Source organism: Oryx dammah, unplaced genomic scaffold (genome assembly GCF_014754425.2).
Source record: "Oryx dammah isolate SB20612 unplaced genomic scaffold, SCBI_Odam_1.1 HiC_scaffold_14, whole genome shotgun sequence".
Lineage (NCBI taxonomy): Eukaryota > Metazoa > Chordata > Mammalia > Artiodactyla > Bovidae > Oryx > Oryx dammah.
In genome coordinates, this window is record NW_024070198.1 from 16,278,035 (window position 1) to 16,300,673 (window position 22,639).

Below are 22,639 nucleotides of genomic sequence, written 5' to 3' on the forward strand. Positions count from 1 at the left end.
AGGGCTTCTGCTGAATGAATTGGCTCATGAAATCAGGTACATAAATACAGTAGGGTCTCCAAAAGGAGCCCAGCCAGGGAGCAGGCAACACTAAGGCAGTGAGCATCCGGAAGAGGTTTAAATGGGCAACATTAAGTCCCAGAAACAAACTGGAGGCTCAACGCTGTAATTCACAGAGAACATCAGTTAGCAGCATGGCAGGAACCACAGCATGTTTGAGTGAGGCCAGTAGGTGCAGGAGAGGGATAGCTGCTATTCACCTGTCTAGAAATTATACTGAAGTATTAAAATTTGCATGTACATCCATGTGTCCTTGACAAATACATATAGATGTACCATATGCTCTTTTATGGCAAAGACCATGGGTTCCAGTTTTGATATTTACCAGACAGATTTGCTTTTAACCCAAAAGAATTTCATTTTTTCCCCTCAAACATAACAAAAAAAAAAAAAAAAATAAGCAACAGGGAATGATACGTGCCCTGTCTAACCTCACAGGAATTCTATAAGAACTCAAGTGACATAGTTTTACCGTTTTTTAAAATTCACCAAACATTTATATGACACTATATGCCAGGCACAGGGTGCTGGACAATTCTTACTTTTAACCAACTGCTGACACAGGTATTATTATTATCCCTGTTTTAAGGATAAGAAAACAGAGGCTCAATAATGTGCTTCTGGTTGCACAACTAGGAGGTGGGATCTGAGCTCTGGCAGACTAACTCTTTCCAGGTGAGAGCTCCACAGCTGGCTCAGTGGTGAAGAATCTGCCTGCCAATGCAAGAGACGTGAGTTCAACCACTGAGTCAGGAAGACCCCTGGAGGAGGAAATGACAACCCACTCCAGTATTCTTGCCTGGAAAGTCCTGTGGGCATAGGAGCCTGGCAGGCTACAGTCCACGGGTCGCAAAGAGTCAGACACGATTCAGCAACTGAGCACACACATGCAGCCTAAGTCTATAGTACGTGCTGCTATACACCCATACTATGTAGCCCATCATAATTGTCATGAATTCCTTCCCTTAATCCCAGTTTCACAAATGAGGAAAAGAATGCTCAGAGGTTAAGTCACAAGCAAGCCAAGATCATAAAGAATGCATGGCAAGGAGCCAGGATTTGAAATTGGGTCTGTGCCTCTCCGGACCCTGCACTTTCTTTCTTTTTTTTCTTTTTATGCCACAAGGTAAGGAGATCTTGGTTCCTGGAGCAGGGATCAAACCTGTGTTCCCTTCAACAGAAGCTCACAGTCCTAACCACTGGACTGTCAGGATATTCCCCAGACTCTGCACTCTTAGTGAAGTTAAAAAATTTCCATCCACAAATATTTATTCTGCAACTCCTGTGTTCTAACACACTTCTTTACAATGGTAAGGAGGTGGTGGTGGAACCGAAAGGCTTTCGTTATCACCTAGTAGTAAACTAGCCCCACCCATGCTCACCAAGTCCAGACGCTGCTGACAGCAGGCGCCCAGCGATAGCTGATGCCACTGAGGATGAAGATGACGACAGCAGTATTTCAAGTGCTGGCATATAGTTTCAAAGGGGAATTAGACTCCTCAACCTGGAGGGGAAAAAGCCCTACAGGTCAGAATGCTGACAGTTATTAAGATGAACAGGTGTGACCGAGCTAACAGGTGGGACCTTTGTAGGTACTTTGTTAATTCCTACTCAGCTTTCAGCTGCAGAAGCCGGCTGACCAACTCATCCTGATTCTCCCTGGACTTCCCCAGTAGGCTCATGCCACCCTGGAGGGGTAAATATTAGGTTGGCCTTCCACCCCGACACCCCTGGTTCCAGCACAGGTGCTTGCAAATAAAAGGCACTCACTCACACTGTGGATCAGATGCGTGGAAGGAGCAGTGTTTTATTACTCCCAGAGCACTCGCACTCCACAAGAGTTGCCAAGCAGCAATTCCCACACGGCAAAAGGACTATGTGAGAATCATTTTAATTAGCACTTTCATTGTTTGTATGCAAATGTACATTCCTTAAAAATAAGAGCCCTTTATTTATTTTTTTAAAACAAGCCTTTTAAAGAGCTCTCCCCTAGGTTGACATCCCTGAGATTTTTCTGTAAATCCTTTTACGTAGATAGTAAAGAGAAACTTCAATCTAGCTTGAATCTGTAATAAGGGAGTTAGGGTGCTTTTCTTTACAGGAATGACAAGCCTAAAACGAGGAAGGGGGAGACACTTACAGGCACCAGGACAGAGCTGCTCCTTGACTTACTCATCCCAAAATAGCATGCGCCTCAGAGCACTCTTCCAATACCCAGTTCCAGAAAACCGGCATGCCCCGCTACCTGCATCCCCCTGGATTAGAGAGTCCTCAAAGTTATCACAAGCAAACTTTCCAACCTCCCCTTCTGTTCCCTTCCCCAAATGTCCTGCTACAAGCTCAGGCAGTCCATTCTCTCTGCTGGCCCATCCTTGGTCTGTTCCCTTCCTTTGGTTCTGACCCAGGGGCTGGGCGGCTTTGGTTCTGTGCCTTAGCTCAAGGAGAGGCCCAGATGCTCCTTGAGAATTCAACCCTGGCAGAGGGCTCCAATGGACCCAGCCCAGGCCAGCCCAGCCCTGGGTGGGTGTTCCAAAAAGTTCGTCTCTTGGGGAGTCAGGGTGGGAATAAAAGTTCTGGGTGGTCAGCATGGCTGAACCCTGTTGTGAGTCACTAACCCAGCCCTGTACAGTTATACCAGGCAGCCCAGGCAGCCAGTCACCACTTAAAATTAGAGAGAATGTGACAGCAAGAAGCAAACTTCTCAGAAGGGCACACAGGGAAGGCAGCGGTTGGTTACCTGAGCTCGGAGGGAAAGCTCCTGCAGTCCAAAAGGGTGGGGAGGACTGGAGTCAGGAAAGCCCCGGAAAGTTCTGTAAAGGGCTGCAAAGCACTGGGAATGCTCAATTTGCATGTCTGGGCCACAGGAGAAGGGAACGCTTAGACACTGAACAAAAGGATGGTACTATCTGTACAGGAGAAATGTGAATAACTGTGAAGGGTGGGTTTTTGGTTTTTTTCCTTTCTTTTTTTTTAAACTTATGATCAGAGCCAGAAGCAAAGCAAAGAAGTTAACAGGCCTACTTAGGGAAGCTAGTGTAATGTGACAGCAGGCAGAGAAACAGCTGCCGACCGGTACTGCACACCTCCTCCATCTGAGAGATGGTTCCTCATCCAGGAAGAAGCACCTCTGGTAAGAGTGACTGAAAAATGAAGACAGGTGTGGAGCTAGGAGCAAAGCCACAGCCACTTTAAGTCAAATCAGGTCTTCAGGCTCAGATGAATCAGAGCCACAGAACTGACAGCCGCACTCGAAGTATCAGATGTCAGACATGAATCACTTAATCCTTCAGAAACCTCTGAGAAAGGAATGGTGTTGAAAGACGAGGAAGTGATTAACAAGAGGAAGGTTCTAGAAGATACCCAGAGAATCTCTAGCCTGGAGACTTCACAAGATCTGACACAGGTTCACTAGGAATAAAAACCAAATTAACCATTCCCTTTTAGATTAGATTAGACTAATAGTTCAGTTGAGTGTAACTTCACTTGAGTCCCATGATGTCCTTGCAAATACCATCAAAGAAATGTGAGCAACTTAGGCAGGTTTATATAGAGACAACTGAACCACCAGGTCACACACATGTGGATTTAGCCCCACCCTCTTCATTTTGGTCAAGAACATGTGTCTGGAGGTGACACAAATCAGGGAGGGACCATCACCTTGTAAGATGATAAAATTGCTCATAGGTTATACAATGAATCAAATCTAACAAAATGAAATTAAGGTGAAAACGTGAAGGCTACATCTTTTTGGAGGAAACTGGAGAGGGGGTAGTACTTTGGCTGACCATATGCTTCATGTGACCAAGAGCCTGAAGTGGTTACCAAAAACGGTAGCCAAGTCTTGGCTATCTCAGGGTCCTTATGATGAACCCCAGAGAGCCTCTGGGTAGGAGGTCCTTTGGCTTCAGCAACCAACACAGCTCTGGAACCCCAAGAGAGCCCCTTCTCATTTTGGGAGTTCTTGGAGGAGAGCTCAGCTCTGGCTGGGGCTCAAGAGAGGCCCCCACTTGAGACACCTCTTAGGATACACTTTCAGGTAAGATGAGATGCTGCAGTGAGACGCTGACACCTTAGAAACACCTGCCAATTGACACCTGCTATCGTCAAGGCTGGTTCTGTCTCAAGGTGGTCATTCTCAAAACTGGCCAGCATAAGGACCATTGCTGGTGAGGGGATGGGAGAGGGAGGAGTGAGTGTCAGGAACATTGCAAATTTGGTGACGTCCTTCTCACCCAGTGACCCTGATTGACAAGCCAAGATCCCTGAATGGAAACGCCTGGTTGGAATGTCTTCTTAACTCACTGAGACAAGCACCTCAGGAGTCATTTATTCCAAGGAAGGGGACATCCCTAAAGGAAATGAGTAGATGCTAAGCAGAGAATACAGCAAATCAAAATACTTCTGACGCAGTCCAAATCCTTGGCTGATGTACTTTCAGTTCAATACCTGGAACTCAAGACCAGCCCAGAGGGAATCTGAAACAGACTCCCAAGTGGCTGGGAGCCAAGAAGGTCTAAAGTGACTTCAGAAACCTCTAATAACAAAGACCGTGGGCTCGTCTGAAGCCAAAGGACCTTTGAGCTGAAGTGGGTTAAAGGGGGCATTGGACACCATCTAGCTCTTACTATTAAAAGTGGGGAGGAGAATATGGAGGTGCTTGTGGAAGGCAGTGCTGGAGAGTTCCCTAAAGTAATGAATTTGAAGACCCTGGTCTTCAAAGTACTTTTTCAAAAATGAGCATTTTTTTTTCATCATGTACTATTTGGTTAGTTAACAGAGGAACCAAAAGGTTCAAACCAGTCAACCCATCCCTTGTGCTCAATGACTGGATCTTCCATTCCTGGAACTGACCCTGAGATACTTTGGACCACGGGAGATGGGCAGAGAGTTCAGCCGATCCGCAGTGAACTGAAACCGACCTCACAAAACTGCATCATTCATGAACAGGCAGTAAGGGAACTAGCCACACCCCACCCTCTGTCGCGCCGAGACTTTAACCCTAAAAAGAACATTCAAATCTCTGATACTGTCCAAAATCTCAGAGTCACATTTTGGAGATGGAAAATATACAAACAAGCATTTCTAGACACTCCACCTGGTATCCCATACTCCAGGGATGGGTCTGGAAACTGAGAGGTAACTTTCTCTCTCTCCCCCAAGGCGCCTCCTTTAAGTGCCCTGGAGGTTCTGCTTGCTCCAAGAAGGAAACTTGCACCCCATACTATTGGTCTTTAACAGGCGTTGAGGGCAACCTGGAGTCAGGCGCAGGAGTGACAACAGCCAGGAGGGACAGGCTGAAGCAAAAGCACTGAGTGTTTGAAACCACAAGCCCTGAATCTGCAATTCCTCTGTTTACTTAGAAACAGTTGCTGATGCTCACCCCAAAGATAAACAAGGACAAACCCGGAAAGGGAAGGGGAAGCAGTGAGGTAAGAGCTGCCGTAAAGCTGGCAGCACGCAGAGGAAAAGCGCTGTCAGGACGTAGTCTTCCTCCCGACAAGAAGAATGAGATAACAGCCTGCTATGAATAGTGATTAGAGGCTGCACCCGGGCGCGAAGCAGACGCAGAGACTCACCACCTTCACACCCTGGAAAGTCATCCGCAGACAATTTGGAGGTTGCTATGCTAGAGCGGAAAGAACGTGGCATGTGAAGTCAGGGGAGGTGACTGAGTCCCAGCTCTGCCTCGAGCAAAGCTGTGTGACATCAGGCCTGGCACTCAACCTCTCTGAGTTTCAGTTCTCTGTGATCTGTAAATTGAAGGAGTGGATTTACAACAGCCAAGACATGCAAACAACCTAAGTGTCCATCAACAGGTAAGTGCAAAAAGAAGACGTGGTGTATACATATGATGAAATATTACTCAGCTGTAAAGAATGAAATGCCATTTGCAGCAACATGGATGCCACTAGAGATTATCACACTAAACAAAGTAACTCAGGAAGAGAAAGACAAATACCATATGATATGTGGATTCTAAAACATGAAACAAATGAACCTATCTATGGACTAGAAACAGGAAGTGGAGGGAGGGAAGGATTGGAATTTGGGGATTAGCAGATGCAAACTTATATATAGGATGGATAAATGACAAAGTACTACCGTATATACAGCACAGGCAACTATACTCAATATCCTGGATGGAAAAGAATATATGTCTATAAGAAAATAGAATTAAATGAATGAGTTAGACTAGCTGCCATCATAGTTTTCTTCCAGTGCTAACATTCCATTATACTATTATACTAAATACTGCCGCTCAACCAGTCATGTCCCCTTCTACTGAATACCTTCTGTATGTCCAGTGCTCTGCTGAGTACTAGAACAGTCTTGCACTCAAGGAACCATCCAATCACTTATGCCAGCAGCCTGTAAACAAGCTTCTACAGTATGCGGGGAGAGACATGTGGACACGGTGAAGAATCAGCTGACCCAGCATAGAAAGAGGGCAATCAGGAACAGCTTCCCAGAAGTGATGTCCAGCCCAGTAGTTGGTAGACCAAAGGAAAGGGCAAAAGGAATCTTATGTACAAAATGATCCCCAGAGAGGAATGGCCCAATAGGGCATGCATGATGGGAGGAGTTCAGAGATAAAGTAGTAAGAAAAGCTATCGTCAGCACCCCAGAGCTCCTACAGTCCTCTGCTGTTCATCCTAACACCTCCCTATACAGCCACACTCTCAGGGTCAGTGCAGGCCAACACAAGGCCAGTCCACCAAGCAACCATCCAACTCCTGCCCCCAGCCCCTCCCTCTTCCCCTGAGTCACATGGCCAAGCCACACCTGCTTCACACACAGGCTTCCTCCCTGTCACACAGCAGGCCTTGCTTTCAACTCCTGCTCGGTCCCTGGTGCCCAACCCACAGCAGCTGTTCCAAATAGTTTCCATCTTCCTCAGAGCCATGGCCACAGACCACCCACCCCACTCATGCTCAGCAGACCACCCTCCCCACCTCCTCTGCTCCTGGGAACGCCTGTCCAAGCACTGCTCTGTAGCAACCTTTCTGCCCACCTGTCTCAGCTCCTTCCTGCATAGCCTGGGCCAAGCTGTGGGGACCTCTGCTCATCAATACAGAAGAAAGTAAAAGGAAATGGAAACCACAGTCATCCATTCATGCAGGCTGTTGCCCATGCTTCTGTCTGGACTCTGAAACAGCACACCTAAGTGGGATGAGGTCTATGTGTGTATCCACATGCCAAAAGATTTTATGCAAATATTATTAGCTACTCCATAACCATTGCTTGAAGAAACAAGTAAACAAGATTTTGCTCACTTTTTGCGGGGGGGTGGGGGGCAGCACCATTCAGCATTTGGGATCTTAGTTCCCTGACCAGGGATTGAACCTATGCCCCCTGCAGTGGAAGCACAGAGTTCTAACCACTGAACCGCCAGAGAAGTCCCCAAACAAGTAAACAGATTTAGATGCTGAGTTGCAAATACACAGTATCTCCAGGCATGTGAACCAAGAATATAGCCTAGGACTCTGCCAAAAAGATCCTTTGTATTAACACAATAGCAAGGCCTTCACCAGCTGGTCCCTGCTTTGTTCCTACACACACAGTCCATTTAATGCCAACCCAAGCAGCACTGAATCATGGTAGTGCCATTTAGTTCTGAAATAAATTTCCTAAAAACACAATACAAATACTTTTAGTATAAAAAGCATACTCCTATAGGTTCCATATATTGTATGTATGTTATACTGAACTGTGTGTATAGTTATTTATTTTTCCATGTTCTTGGTGCCAGCATAAGCTCTCAGCCAATGGACAGCATAGCACGGCCTGAGCCAACTGCTGATCCAGCCCCAAGCAAAACACCCTAGCGGCCTCTAGGGCATCGCCCTGTGTTAACATGTTTACCCCACTAACATCTGTCTGTCACTCATTTATTTTTTGTTCTGGTCAACAATTTTGACTCATAATGGCCAACAGATGGTTCACAACTGGTATTGGACCTGCTATCATGAAATAAAGGAAAACCATCACGCAGGATTGGTAAATTCAAGTGTCCAAGAGACTGACCAGCCAACATGGGTCAGGCTGGGAGCTGATCAATGGAAATACTCTATAGAATGCCAGGAAGATAAATCCATCTGCCCACACCATCTACTAAACAGAGCTAGAGAACTCTCTCACAAGCTCAGGGTGACACTGTGAGCTCCTGAGTACAGAACTCCTTATACATTGTTCTCTCGTGTTTATTCCAGGTAACCATGAGTAAGAAATGGCATTAGGAATCCTCCTCCATTTGACAGGGACAGAGTTAAGGGACAAAATAGGTGATTAAATAGTTAATTCCACTAGGGAATTGGAAATTAAATATATATATATATATAAAATATATGGGAGACCCCTGAAGTTAATGATCACTCAGGAAAGCAGGGTTGCTGCTGCTGCCGCTGCTATGTCACTTCAGTCGTGTCCGACTCTGTGCGACCCCATAGATGGCAGCCCACCAGGCTCCGCCGTCCCTGGGATTCTCCAGGCAAGAGTACTGGAGTGGGTTGCCATTGCCTTCTCCAAAAGCAGGGTTGCTTAGCAACAAAACCATGCAACAGAAGCACAAGACATGCCCAAAAACAGTAGACAATGGTGGCATGAGCCCCACATCCTGCCCAGTGAGCTCAGTAAGTTAATGACCCCAGATCATGCTGCTGCACACATGAAAACCAAATTTATGGGAAGGTGACATTTCAGTATGAAAGACCCTGTCCACAGCCAGGACAGTATCAGCTTGACCATATAGAGACAAGAAAACTCCCCTGCTCAACCTGGAGGAGGAGCTAATGATGAAAGTGTGATGTCTACTCAAGAATGAGAAAGAAGGTGGTCTTCTCCACCTCCCTGCTTTTCCTTTGATTATAAAGGAAAGTTTTCAGGGTGTGGCACTCTCTCACCCCAATGGCTTGTAAGTTTCATGAACATCCTATTCTAATACATCATTTCTTATCTATCACTTTGCTTCTCATTGAATTCTTTCTTTGCTGAGACATAAAGAACTGTACCTCCTCAGTGCTTCCTGAAACACCACCTAATGGTTTCACATTGAGATGCTGGCCCTCTAACCCCCTAGAACTGGTTATGTAATTGGTCCCCAGAGTTTCCCAGAACTCATGTGCAGCTCGGCGTGTGTGGGCACGTGACAGACCATGACAATTCTAGACTGTTGGGGTTTCAGTGAAATGCAAACACAATCTCATTACATATAAGAAACAAAGCCTAGGGAGGGTGGGTTGTCCCAGCGTAGGTGGCCAGTAAGGGCCCAGGAGGTTACCAGAATGAGAACTACTGTCTCTTCCTTGACCAGTCCAGCAGACCAAGAGTGTCCGAAGAGCTTTCACCCAAAGCCAAGCAGCTAAAAATGAAAAAGGCTTGAGAGGCTATCTCCATTCTGGCTAGCATTTAGTTTTCGGAAGTTTACAGGAATAATTTTAGGAGGAAAAGGGCATTATTAGAAACAGACTGATCACAATAGCTTGTAAAATGGGAATGATTTAGATTAAATTCACATGTTTATTAAAGTTTTAGGACTGCTTGTTGGCTTTTGTTTGTATGACGCTCCTTTCCTATAAGGTACCAGGGACCAAAAAACGAACAGCTCTGCTTCACCAAAACATCAGGGACTTCTGTCATCCAGTTTTATACTTTTGTCTGCTTATTATAAAAAGGGAAACTAAGAAATGTTCAAGTTCCTTCAAGTTCAGTAGTTCAGCTCCATTTGAAAGAAAGAAAAAAAAAACTGGAACTATTTAAGAGCAAATATAATTAGTAGATTTGTATAAATGTTTCCAACATGGTAATTTTATGAGCAAACCACATTATACAGAGTACATGATATGTTTCAAAATTAATATAATGATTGCATATCTGTAAAGAATACTGAAAAATTACATTATTGCTGTCTTTCCTTCCTCTCTTATTTAAAAAGGCATAAATCTCTTTAAGGAAAAAAAAAAAAAAACCATGTTTCACTCCACAGACAACTATTCTATCATTGTAAATGTAGTTTCCACATTTAAAAAGGGGATACCAAAATGATTCTTTGCTGAACCTCAAGATCCTTTGATCTGTCAAGATAAGATTTTAAACTGATACTGAAAGTCAGGAGTTACAAAGGCTGAAGTTATATAGGCTGGAGGGCCAACCAGATAACAGAAGATGGTCTGGGGACCGCAACAAATTGGGACTCAGACGCTCTCACATGATGGGTCAATGGTTGTTCCACTCCAGCCCATACTGTGCCATGTAAGAATATGGCTCAGCACTGTTAGATATTCTCATTGTGCACAGCAGCTAGAAACCCAATCATGTGAAACTTCCCCAACTTTGAAAATTCTGGTCACTTACTTTAAAAATTTTTTAAATACTGGTGTTGCACCCCACTCCAGTACTCTTGCCTGGAAAGTCCCATGGACGGAGGAGCCTGGTAGGCTGCAGTCCACGGGGTCGCTAAGAGTCGGACACAACTGAGGGACTTCACTTTCACTTTTCATTTTCATGCACTGGAGAAGGAAATGGCAACACACTCCAGTGTTCTTGCCTGGAGAATCCCAGGGATGGTGGAGCCTGGTGGGCTGCCATCTATGGGGTCGCACAGAGTCAGACACAACTGAAGCGACTTAGCAGCAGCAGCAGCATAGACAGTTAATTTGAAGGACAAAATGCTATAAACATGATTAATTCAGGAAGCAAATTCAGTGTCTAGAAACACAAATTTATTAGAAAATGAAGAATGGATTCTATATCACTGTTTTTTTTAAATACGCTCTTTTTTAAACCTATATTATTCCCTTATAATAGCTTTTCCCTTTCCCAAGGGGAATGAGGATGGGGGAATACATAAATTTGAGGAAAAAGATTGAAATTAGCTGTTAGAAAGCAAGAAGGGTAAAGATACCTTTACTTCCTTAATTAAAACAACAGAAATTCATTTAAGAGTATTTTCAGCTTTTGAGTCCATGTTGGGACAATTCCAGAAGTTGCACATTTCATCAAAGTCAGGCTGCCTTGAACATAGCAGTTTTCCCTAAACTTTTTGTCTAATCAGAAATGCCACCCAGAGGTACCCAGAGGCAGCCACTTTTATAATGGTATGCTAATGGTTTATGTGAGTAAGTTAAAAGGCATGATAACCAGATGGGGGAAGGTCATCTATTTAAAATGTAAAAGTACTATCTATGCAAATTATGTTGGTACATGTGCCTCTGGGGTGGGGGGGTGTTCTTGACCTTTCCTCTCACAAAAAAGCCTAAGAATCAATACCTGATTATAAAAGTGAAAGTTCAATTGTGCAAGTTCAAGCACAAATAATATAGTCTTTTTTTTTTTCAAACACACTCCTGCAGGAACCTTTTTTTTTTTTTTTTTTACTTTTAAATCACTGATGGAATCAGCAGACCGGAGAAAATCTCTCTTACTGAGGAAAACAGAAAGAGTCATCTCTATGCTGATAAGAGACTGCAGGATGAGGGCACTGCTGTGAAGCAGGTATCAGGTGGTGCCTAGTCTAAATTAGTGCAATCAAGATCATTTCTTTCCGTGACATTCAGTGATCACTGGAGATGATGTTGATGGCCTTATCTCAGTGGCATCCCCAAGCACAATCTAACATTTACTTCCCCAAATCTGGTGAGGAGGATGAGGGACTGAAAAATCTCTCTCTCTTTGTAGTGACTAGATAGAAAAGGAGAAAGTATCTTGTTTTTACACATGGTTGGCTGGCAAATGTGATACAACTCCCTGTTTGTTTTAAAAGTATAAAATCAAATGTGTGAATCTCTTGGAGAAACATCAACACCTAAGAAATGTGGCCGCTGCACAGAACGAATGTCATGGCTCTGTAGGACCCAAAAACGTTGGCCGGAAAACAGCTTCATGAACCCCTGGGAACGCAAACGAACATGGTAGCCCAGGAAGATACTTTTAGACAATGACCCCTGTAGAAACGGACCCCAAAAGAGCACACACTCCAATGTGGTGATCTGCTCATTAGTCCTAGACACTGGATTCAGTCTCTGCTTTCAAAAAAAGTTACTTACAACTTGGGCAAATTACTGACATTTTCTGACAGGTACTGAGATTTTTAAAACAAGGAAAATGAGTTTGGGAAGATCATTTTGAATGAACTCTGGGGTTAGGAACTATCAACCACAACAGATTCCAAATCCCATGTTCTGATCCACAATGCAATAGTAAGACTTTGCTCTACAGGGCAGCAGGGAGATGGCCCATTGAAACGAATATAATTTGTGCCTAACTCATTTGTGCAACTACACCCCATTTGAATTCACATTTGTCTAAGGTGGCTGAGTAAAATATTAGCCAGAAACAGCCTTGAATCCTTTTTGAAAGAGCGAAAGAGGAAATGAAATTGGCCTGACTGACATTTTTGTAACACACAGAAATGTGAAGGTCAAGTTAAAGAGGCCGTAGGGGAACAGAATTTGCCACCCCAAAACATATCTCTTTGGCATATTAATTATTTTAACCTTTGAATTTGTGCAAATTCAAGCACAAATAATGTAGTTTTTTTTTTTAAACACACTCCTGCAGGAACCTTTTTTTTTTCCCGGTTATAGTTTCTAAGAAACAACAGACATGGGAAAAATTCTGAAAACCAAACAGAAGTGACCCTTTTAGAAGAAACATTTACAGGTAAATCTTCATTTATAAGGGTGTCTCCCTGCTGTACCAGGTAGAGGAGGATGATCAGACCTCTAGAAGCTCTCATCAATGGATAAGATGATGACTAATCTACCTAACAACCTTACCTTAGCTTACAGTCAACTCCCATAAGTGACTCTCATCCTCTTTTATCTTTAGCTAAAGAGTTTTCTTGGGTCTCTCCCTTGCATACAGGTTGTTACACTTTTGTTTAGTTTTCTCCTGTTAATCTGTCTGATGTCAGTTCAAATCTTAGACCAGGCAGAAGGACCTAGAACAGTAAAGGAAAATTTCTTCCCAAAGCCTCACACCAAGTTGCTGATGAACATGACCACTGATATGTGGCGTTACAACAAATAAAGGCAATGGAGATTGAACCAACAGTGACCTTGGTCAACATACACATCAAGCAAGAGTCCCGATAAAAACAAGAAGTCAAGGAACTTTAGATTTGTCTAGGTCATTTGTTAAGCCCAGAAGAGGTACTATTATTCTTTTGAAAGATAATACATAAACCAAGAGGGTTGAGATTGAAAAGTAAGTTCCCGTCACATACCACCGCCCTCCTCCAAGGTTACTCATCTCCAGCAGCTCCTCCTAAGATGGCCCACATGCACCCAAGCAATGAAGCCCTATTCTGCACATCTGGCTTTTTTTTAAAAAAACATAAGGCAGATAGTGCCATTTTTAAATGTCCCACCACTCAAGTCTCTGGGGGCATGGGAAGGTACCAAAAAAACTTTTTTCCCCTCATTCCTAAAACCACTTACTGAAAAGGAAACAGAAGAAATCCTCACCCTATGACTGCCAGTAGGTTTCATTCTTTTTAATGTTATTTAGGTTCCACTCTGAGAAGAGATGACCAGTGAAAACCAGGGTTGCTGTCAATCGTCATGAACATTCCACTGAAACCTTCATTTTGCCATAAATCAGTGGTTTCAGATATAGAATGCTACCCAATAAGTGCTCATTTTCCAGAGATTAGATACTCCCTAAGTCTCACTGAGAATATTTTCACTGAAACACAAGGGTCTTGAGATACAAGTGAGGGCCGCCCATTACCCTGGGCAATTGGAAACAGCACATTTCAGCATGCTGCTTAGCCCACTGCCCTCAACAGCTGCACAGTTTTCCATGCTTTTGTCATTTGCACAAAAGGCCTTTAAAAAAAAAACAAAAAAACCAAGCCTGGAGAAAAAGTGGAAATGTTTCAAAGAAGAGGATCTTGAAGATATCCAAGAACGTCTGGGGAGGGCTAACCCGAGGCTCACAGGGCAGCCAGAGGCGGTGGGACCCTAAACCTGGGAGAAGAAGGAGGCGGACAGGCTTTGAGTTGGTAACTTTGGGAAGGGGGCAAAAGTGTCTCTGGGGTGTGGAGATAACCAGACTAAAGAGATTTCCAGGTAATGTGGGAACAGAAAAACCAAGGAGCCCAGGGAAAATATGCAGGAAGCTCAGGGGGGTGTTTTCTCTGGGAAGGGGACAAAACCAATATAGAGCTGTATTCTGTGCCAGAACCCCACAAACAGATGAAAATGGAAAATGTGTCTGCTCAAAAAATGATCTTCTCATATCAGTGGCTGACGATTAAAGGTGTATGGGTGGTCCCGAAACACATACATCTACTACAACCATCACTGTCTATTTTTGCTGCTTTATTATCTTGTAGCGGAGAAGGCAATTATCTTGTAGCATTTATCTTTGGTATTTCAAAGATATCAAAATATTTCATAAATTATGGTCCTGCAAATCAAGGTTGTCTGTTTGGCTTTTTCAGAAAATTATATCACAACTTTCACCGCCAAATTACTGATTTTCAGGGGCTGCTCTCCATTTAACAAACCTTCACTTAATGAAATTTTGAGTGTGATCAGAGAATGAAAAAAACTTGCGATGTATTAACTATCAGTGAATTAAACTTCATCAAAATGGCTTGTTGAAGTTCTAGTGCATATAAAGAACAGTGTAACTTACAGGCTATTCTTGGCAAAGGATGCTGGATCCTTCTGCTTGCCAGCCAAAGACAGCCATGTGCCAATTGCATAAATGCAGTTTATAATTCACTCAGCTGGCCAGATTTTAAATCACGCAATTCTAAAACTAATTTTCTTGATTTGGAGGAGTCACTATATTTTCATTTTTTAGAAAAACATAAGGTGAGGCTTTATCACTATTTTCATGTCATCTCACTTGAATCATTTATATTTGTATTACAGGAACTTATCCCTTATTCAGCAGTTTATACCCTGATGCTGGGAAAGATTGAAAGCAGAAGGAGAAGAGGGTGACAGAGGATGAGATGGTTGGATGGCATCACCAGTTAAATGGACATGAACTTGGGCAAATTCTGGGAGATGGTGCGGGGCAGGACAGGGAAGCCTGGCGTGCTGCACCCCATCGGGTAGCTAACAGTCAGACACGACTTGGTGACTGAACAAATCCCTTATTCATTAGGGATGTGTCTTCATTCACCTCTTAGTAGGAATTTCATATGGAAAATCGACACTTTGCCTTTCTTTTCTTTGTCCAAATTCTACCTATCCCTTCTTTCTCTCCCTGAATCATCATCTCCAGTCTCATAGCTTCAAATACCATCTACATGCTGATGACTCTCAAAGGTACCATTTCCAGCTCCAGCCAACTCTGAATTTCTAAATCTCTAAATGACTATTGAATGGGCATTTCAAACTTAATATGCCCAAATGGAACTCTCAGGGTCCTCCCCAAACCTCCTTCTCTGTTCCCCATCTTAGTAAATAACAACACCATTCACCTAGCCAAAAATACTGGACTTACCCACTTTCTTTTTCGCTCATACCACACACTCACTCAATCCAGCAAGTTCTACCTTCAAAATATACCCTGAGCTTGACCAGATCACATCATTTTATATTCACCATGTTAATCCAAGCCATGCCCTTATCTCTTGCGTAGACCAGAAGGGCCACCTACTGATTCTATTCTTGTCCCCAGTAGTCTATTCTCCATTCAGAACTCAGAGAAATAATTTTAAAGCTCAAAGAAGATCATATCACTATTTTACTCAAACTTCTCAAAAGGTATCCAATCACACACAAGGTTTTGGAGTAAATCTCAACTCCTTATCATGCCTATAAGACCTACCACTGACCTCATTTCATATCACTCTGCTCCCCAGAACCACTCCCCAGCTCAAGGCCAGCCAGACTGGGACTGCCTTCCTGCCCCTCTATCCTGCCAAGCTCAGCCTACACCAAGGCCTTTCTTTTTGCCTTCTGTTTCCTCTGCTAACCACTTCTCCCCAGATTCCTTCACTACATTCAGATCTCTGCACACAGTTTCTATCCACCCCTCTCCAAACAAAGACCTTCTCAGACCTCTTTCAAAAGGAACCCCTCAGGTTTAGGGCAGAATGGATACATGCATATGTACAGCTGGGTCCCTTCACTGTTCACCTGGAACCATCACAAAACTGTTCATTGGCTATACCCCCAAACCGAATGCTTCTGGTGTTAAAAAGAACTCCTCACTTCTTTTATCGCACTTATCACTCCCTGAAGTTTTATTATCTATTTAGTTATTTCCTTCATTCACAAAACACTTATTTCATGAGCACCCACCACTATGTACAAGGTGCTCTTCTAGGAGCTAGGTAGAGAGCAGTGAATAAGTAAAGACCCCTGCCCTCATGGAGGTCACGTTCTTGTCACCCCACTCAAATCCAAGCTTCAGTCCACTGAGTCCCCAGTGCCCAGAGCAGTCAGTGCCTTGGCACAGAGTGGGCATTCATGTATGTTTACTGAACGGAGGAAGTGTCCCACCCACCTGAGACCACCTGCTTCCCCGAGGACTCCACCATAGACCTCTTCCTAAAAGATGGGACTCTGAGGAAGCCAGAATGTCCACTGTGTCCCCCTAGGCACATAATGGGGACAGTCAGCCTCCCATGTTTCAGTTGGGTCCCTAACCTTGGGCCTGACCAACTGCCCTTCTTTCCTGCCCCACCCCAGCAACCTACATACTCCCCAGGTGGTCATGCCTCCAGGTCATGTCTCACTGGGTCGTAAGAGCATCTGATCCACCTAGTTAGGAGTGGACCAGGTAGTCAGCAGCAAACAAATCAGCTTCTCTCAATCAATAAAGAATGGCTGGAATCAAGACACATGGGTCATACTGCCTTCCTGGCTCATGGTCCCCCCAGCTCAGAACTCACGTGAGACCTTCACCATCAACTAGCTAGTATGCCTCCAATCACTCTTAGCATTAGAACCCACTGGCATTAAGGACATATTTTTACCTCTTTCAGCTGCCACAGATGCAAGACATTTACCTGCTGTGATGTTTCTTTCGGAAAGCGGAAGAACATTTGTTAACTGTGAAATTATCTGATGGCAAATAAAAATGAAGGTAACTGTGAAACAGAGTTAATTTATCTTTCTAAAAAATGGCAGCTGGAGTGGTAGGAAGGAAAAAAACAAAAATGCAAATCCCTTGAAGAACCACTCTGGAGGACTTGAAATATGTATTTAAAAATCCATGTTTCTAACATACGTGTTCACTTCTCAACTTGTTAGCACAGAATCACCCGGCTCTACATCTCAGAACCAAACAGGATTACTCCGTATTTGCACAGCATTTTATTCCCTTGGAAGCATTCTCATATAATCTTTCAGCAGAGCAGGAGTCATTTCACTGTCTGCAGGCCCAGGGAGGTAAAAAAAAAAAAAAAAAAAAAAATGCACCTAAGAACCCACAATAAATAGCAGAACCAAGGAGGTAGCAGAACTCCTATATGCCTAGGCCAGCCCCAGTTCCCTTCCTTCTATGACAGAAAACGCAGTGTGGTTCTCTGAAAATCCCATTCTATAGTCCACTGAAAATAGGGCCCTCCGTTGTAGCAGCAGCAGCAACAAATAAAATAAGCCACGTATTTACCAGTGGTGTAAGGTGCTGGAAAGATGCATTGGTCCTGGGGCTCTGGGCAGGGAGAAGGTCTCACAAACTCTTCCAGCAAACGCCACTCCTGCAATGACAAACATAAAAGACATCTGAAGCAGGCGCCCGGTGGCCTCTCTCCAAGGAGGCCTTCTAAATACCAGTGGCTAGGCACTCTGTTTAGACTCAAAACCTCCCTCCTCATCTTCCAGCCCCACTTCCTTCTCACCCTGACCTCCCCTGGTGGAAGCCGAATCTTTAGTTCACTGGCTGAAAAGGTCCTGTGAGAATCGATGGATCTCAGGCAGAAAGAAGCTCCTGAGACCATCTATGACAGACGCCAAGTGGGTCACCTCTAGCCTGTAGACGTATTATAGTAATCTGCAGGATATGTTTAGAAAATTTGAGCCAAAAATTTAAAAATCAAGAACTGTCATATAAAATCCCAGATTTCTGGCTTCTCTTTTCAAAAAAAGAGAGAATCTGTCAACATGGCCCCTGTTCGTGTCTGAAAATAATCAGCTGGTGCTAAGAAACAGCTGCCCTTCACAGGCAGGCTTGGCTATTCCAATATGCCACAGTCCCTATCACTCCCCAGCACAGAGAAAAGCCATGGTGATCACTGTCCTTGTGTTATTTTGTTCATGATACAGAAATATTTCCCTCTCCCTATGATTCTAACAAAAGTGGAAAATTTTGTTCTAAGGGGTTGAGCTCTAAGAGGGGGAAAAAAAGGTATAAGCACATATAGCAACTTAAGTTAGTGACCTCATTTCTGTAGACATTTGCAACCCCTGAACAAGAATATCACTCCCATTTTACATAAGTGAAAGGAGGAAACTGACTTACCTACTCCTACAGTTAGAACTGGCTCTGTCTCTAGAACTGAGGTTCAACCCAGGACTCTTTCACTATGCCCCCCTGCACAGCAGTCTTCTATTACAAAGCAAAAAGTCAATTTTATATATATACACATATACACAGGGGTATGTGTGTGTTTCTCTCAAAGCTAAATACTTAATTCAAGGAAACACAGGTAAAGTAGCCAACCTACTCTGTACTAAAACACTTGCCATACCTTCATTTGCCAAAGAATATAAGAGTAAGTTATATCAGATTCCCTACGGGCCTGTTTTCTAATGTGACATTTTCAATAAAATTGTACTGCTTTAAGTACAGAAGTAGTTCTCACAAATACCATGAACTGGCTACTTCAAAAGTGCTAGGTTAACATTCCAAACTGTCTGAAACACTCTTTATGCTAGAAAAATGTCCCTAAATATGCATCTAGAATACAAGGCTATCCATAAGCTTATATACAGGTACAAGCACTGTAATAAATGAACAATGTTCAACTATAAGGTCAGGAAGGGAGTTATTTATATCATTCCCCTCAAAGAATGTATTGATTCTCTCACTCAGCAGGTATTTACTGAGTACTATTACACGCCAGGCAGCAGGCAAAGTGATGGATACATGAAGAGGCTCTCTTTGGGCAAGAGATTCAGACACACAGAGACTTCTAAAACAACAGGTGAATGTAAAGATCTGGGCAGGTGCAGGCGCCAGGGGAGCCCTGAGTAGGGGCTTCTAGCGCAACTGAGGGGGAGAGATGCACCCTAACATGGCCAGGGGTCAGAGGAAAGCCTGAAGCAGGAATGAGAGTACGGCAGGCAGGGGGCTAACCAAGGGGAGGTGCGAATGACAGGGACAGTGTGGGCTGGAGCAACACTTATGAAAGCCCCTTCGATTGATACTGTCCAGACCTTGTATTATCTTAAGGTCTTAAAACACTCCACCTTATGCCACCTGCCTCAGCAGCATCTACCAAGACTTGATGCACAGCCCACATGTGTACTCTTTGAAAGCTGACCTTGCCAAGTGCCCAGATCAAAAATACCACTAGTTTCAGCCACGCTGCCAGGCAATGCCCATCTGTCACTCCCTCAGGGCAATCAATGCTGTCCCAGAGTCTGCAGGACCCTAGAAGCAAAGGGGTCGAAACACTCAACCCTCCTGTATTTCCAGAACCTCCATGATGTCTGAGAAGACAGTAAACAGATTTTTCCCTGTGCCATCACAGAATGGTCCTGTCTCTACCTCGAGACCTGGATTTCTACAGTCAGAATCTACTATGCAGTCGAGACTCAGGCAGCAAGTTTTGTGAGAAAACGTTCCAAAATATCTGCCCATCAAAATGCCCAAGTATTTGCAGGGCAGCAATGGAGACACAGAGAGAACAGACTTGTGAACACAGTGCAGGAAGGAGAGGGCGGGACGATTTGAGAGAAGAGCACGGAGACATATGCCTCACCATGTTATAACAGATAGCCAGTGGGAAGTCGCCGTGCAACACAGGGAGCTCAACCGGTGCTCTGTGATAGCCTAGAGGGGAGGGGTGGGGAGGGCCATGGGAGGGGCGTTCAGGAGGGAAGGGACACAGGGATGCCTATGGCCAATTCATGCTGATGTATGGCAGAGGCCAACACAATATTGTAAAGCAATTATCCTCCAATGAAAAAAAAGAAAAAAAAAATGCCCAAGTGGAGGTCCCCCTTTCTTCACAGATAAGAAAGAGAGGAGCCTCCAGCCCTGATCCAGGTGTGGCAAAGCCAGGGCAGCTGCTGCTGCTAAGTCACTTCAGTCGTGTCCGACTCTGTGCGACCCCATGGACTGCGGCCCACCAGGCGCCTCCGTCCATAGGATTTTCCAGGGCAGCATCCCCAAAAGACAAGCTTTGGGAAAGGGACATAAAGAGGAGTGAAGACCAAGTACACAGCGATGGTTAGGGTTCAGGGTCAAGGTCTGTATGAGGAAACAAGGACGCATCTCTGGATCTGTACCCGCTGGGCAGGTTCCCAAATCTGGCTGAAAATTAGAATCACTTAGAAAATGAAAACAGCTTCTTGGGCCTCAGACCTATCAAATCAGAATCTCTGGTTTGGAGGTCTAGGAATTATATAGGTGATTCTGATGCCCAGACTCTGATACTCATTTAGAAAAGGGTTGCTTCTCACCTTTTTCCAGAAGAACCTTTCACCCGTCAGAACAATGTCAAGGGCATTAGTTGAGCATCTTTCTGGCAGGATTCAAGAATGCAGACTTGGGGGGAGTTGTACATCCTTAGTCTGTTTATTACTATCCCTATCGCATACTGTCACCACGACCACTTAACTCCTCTTTACTTTAAATAAAAATAGAATGGCAGCAGCCAGGATGGCAGCTGGGTAAATGAAGCCAGCCTCCCTCTCTGCCCTAATCCCTGTATACCATGACCCAATGCCAGGGCACCCAGACTACTGGAATTGTCCAGTCTCAGCAAATCTGAGCCCTTTTACACCTGTGTTGGCTCACCCTGACAGAGCAAAGGGTCTGGGAGCATCTGGTCACCAACATGGCCTTTGAAGAACAGCTCCAAGGCACACAGTACTCTGATCAGGTCCCTACTGCCCACCAAAGAGCAGGACACTGCAGATCGATGAAATGCCTGGAAACCTGCCAAGCTAGCCCAGCACGTCTCTTCCCAGATTCCCACTTGTGGTCAAGAAACGGCCTAAACAATCTCAAGCCAAGAATGGCAAAGTAAATGCTGTGTACCACAAGGATGACAGATCGGAGTAAGCCTGTTTCCTGAATGGACCAGCCTAGACAGATCTCTTCCCTGACATCAACAGATGCTACTGGGTGACCTTCAGACAGCCCAGCACTGGAGAAAACCACAGCTGACCAAGGTCAGTCTCCCTGGCTGCAAGGCCCAGCAGCAATCCATCGTATCCTTTACCAGAACAAGGAGACAAGCAGCCCCTTTAGTCTAAGGGCCTTTCTCTCTGGCCATAATGCAAATCTGGAAGGGCTCAGTGGGGCAGGAAGTCTAGCAAAAGCGTCAGATGCTTCTAGGGGGATAGGCAATCCAAAATTTCTTGCAGTACCTTATATCCTTGCCTAAAACAAGAGCTTTATCTGACCTAACCCTCCAAAAGACACCACAAGAGTTGCCCAAAGCCCTGCCAAATACCCTGAACCATCAGCTTCTTCATCTATATATCCTCATCTGTAGCCCAACCCAAGAACATGAAACAATCCTGGATGTTGGGAAAGTCACCCTGGCCACCTTCATTCCTACTCAACACCAATCCAGACCGTCCAACCAACTCTGGACCAACAAAAGCCTCTCTGGATACATTAATAACTACCGCATATCTCTCCTTCAGAGCACAAATCATTTATTTTTATATTGTTTTCCCACTAACATATGGATAAGGATCCATGCTGCTGTCTGTTTAGTCTTTGTGTTGTTGTTTAAGCTCTTTTGTTTGCTGACTGGTGATCACTGTATCCCAAACGACTTCAAACTCTCTATGTTCCTTCAATGTATACCACAAATTTCATGCCTTCCAACTAAAAGATAACCAAGTCAATCCATTCCCTAACTGCTGAGTCTGGCCTCTGGAATCTAATTAGTCATATCCATCAGTTAGTCCATTAATTCAGTAGACTAGGAAGGACCTTGCTCAGAAGGTCAGTGTAGGATTGGTAAAGCAGTAATCCAGTTGTATTCCCAAGGTCAAGTTCAACTGCAAAGGCTGAAGTCAGCAGGGAAAGGTTTTCTAAGTGATAAGGAGACAAGAGTCAAGATATGCAATCTGAGGTTCCTAATGGACCCTAACCCTCAACCTGATGCTCAGAGCACCTGTCCTCTGCCTTAGAGGGATGGTGGGGCCTGGCTCCTATCTCCCACCAGGAATCTGATCATAATTCTGGCTATGAGGCATGATATGACACAGCTTCAAAGTTCTGGGACTGCTTGATTGCCAGAGCTGTTTCCTGTTACTCTTCTGGGTCCCTGACCATTGCCTGGAATTCTGGTTTCATGCCCTCCCCAACCCTGCTACTTCATTCATATGTGTCCTAACTCCACCTGACCCTGAGGCATCCTGCCCATGACATTCACCCAGATCCTGGCTCTACCCCCTCTGCACACACCCCTCCAAAGCCTGGC

General features: G+C 44.4%; 1 protein-coding gene and 1 long non-coding RNA gene across 44 annotated transcripts in view; one reads left to right on the plus strand and one right to left on the minus strand.

Annotated features, from left to right (window-relative positions):
- The window catches only part of SORBS1 (sorbin and SH3 domain containing 1), a 232,866-nt gene that overhangs the window by 152,939 nt on the left and 57,288 nt on the right, over positions 1 to 22,639 (minus strand). For 41 of the 43 annotated variants that reach the window (XM_040254614.1, XM_040254594.1, XM_040254592.1 and 38 more), the window contains one exon: positions 17,641 to 17,728. The gene's annotated coding sequence lies outside the window, so the exon portion shown is untranslated. Of the gene's footprint in view, positions 1 to 1,442; positions 2,604 to 17,640; positions 17,729 to 22,639 lie in introns of those variants that run through there. The other 2 variants (XM_040254615.1, XM_040254616.1) reach the window with 1 other exon arrangement.
- On the plus strand, positions 2,603 to 16,860 carry LOC120873732. Its single transcript, XR_005723520.1, has 3 exons — positions 2,603 to 2,991; positions 14,005 to 14,013; positions 16,849 to 16,860. It is a non-coding gene; the product is annotated as an uncharacterized LOC120873732 (long non-coding RNA).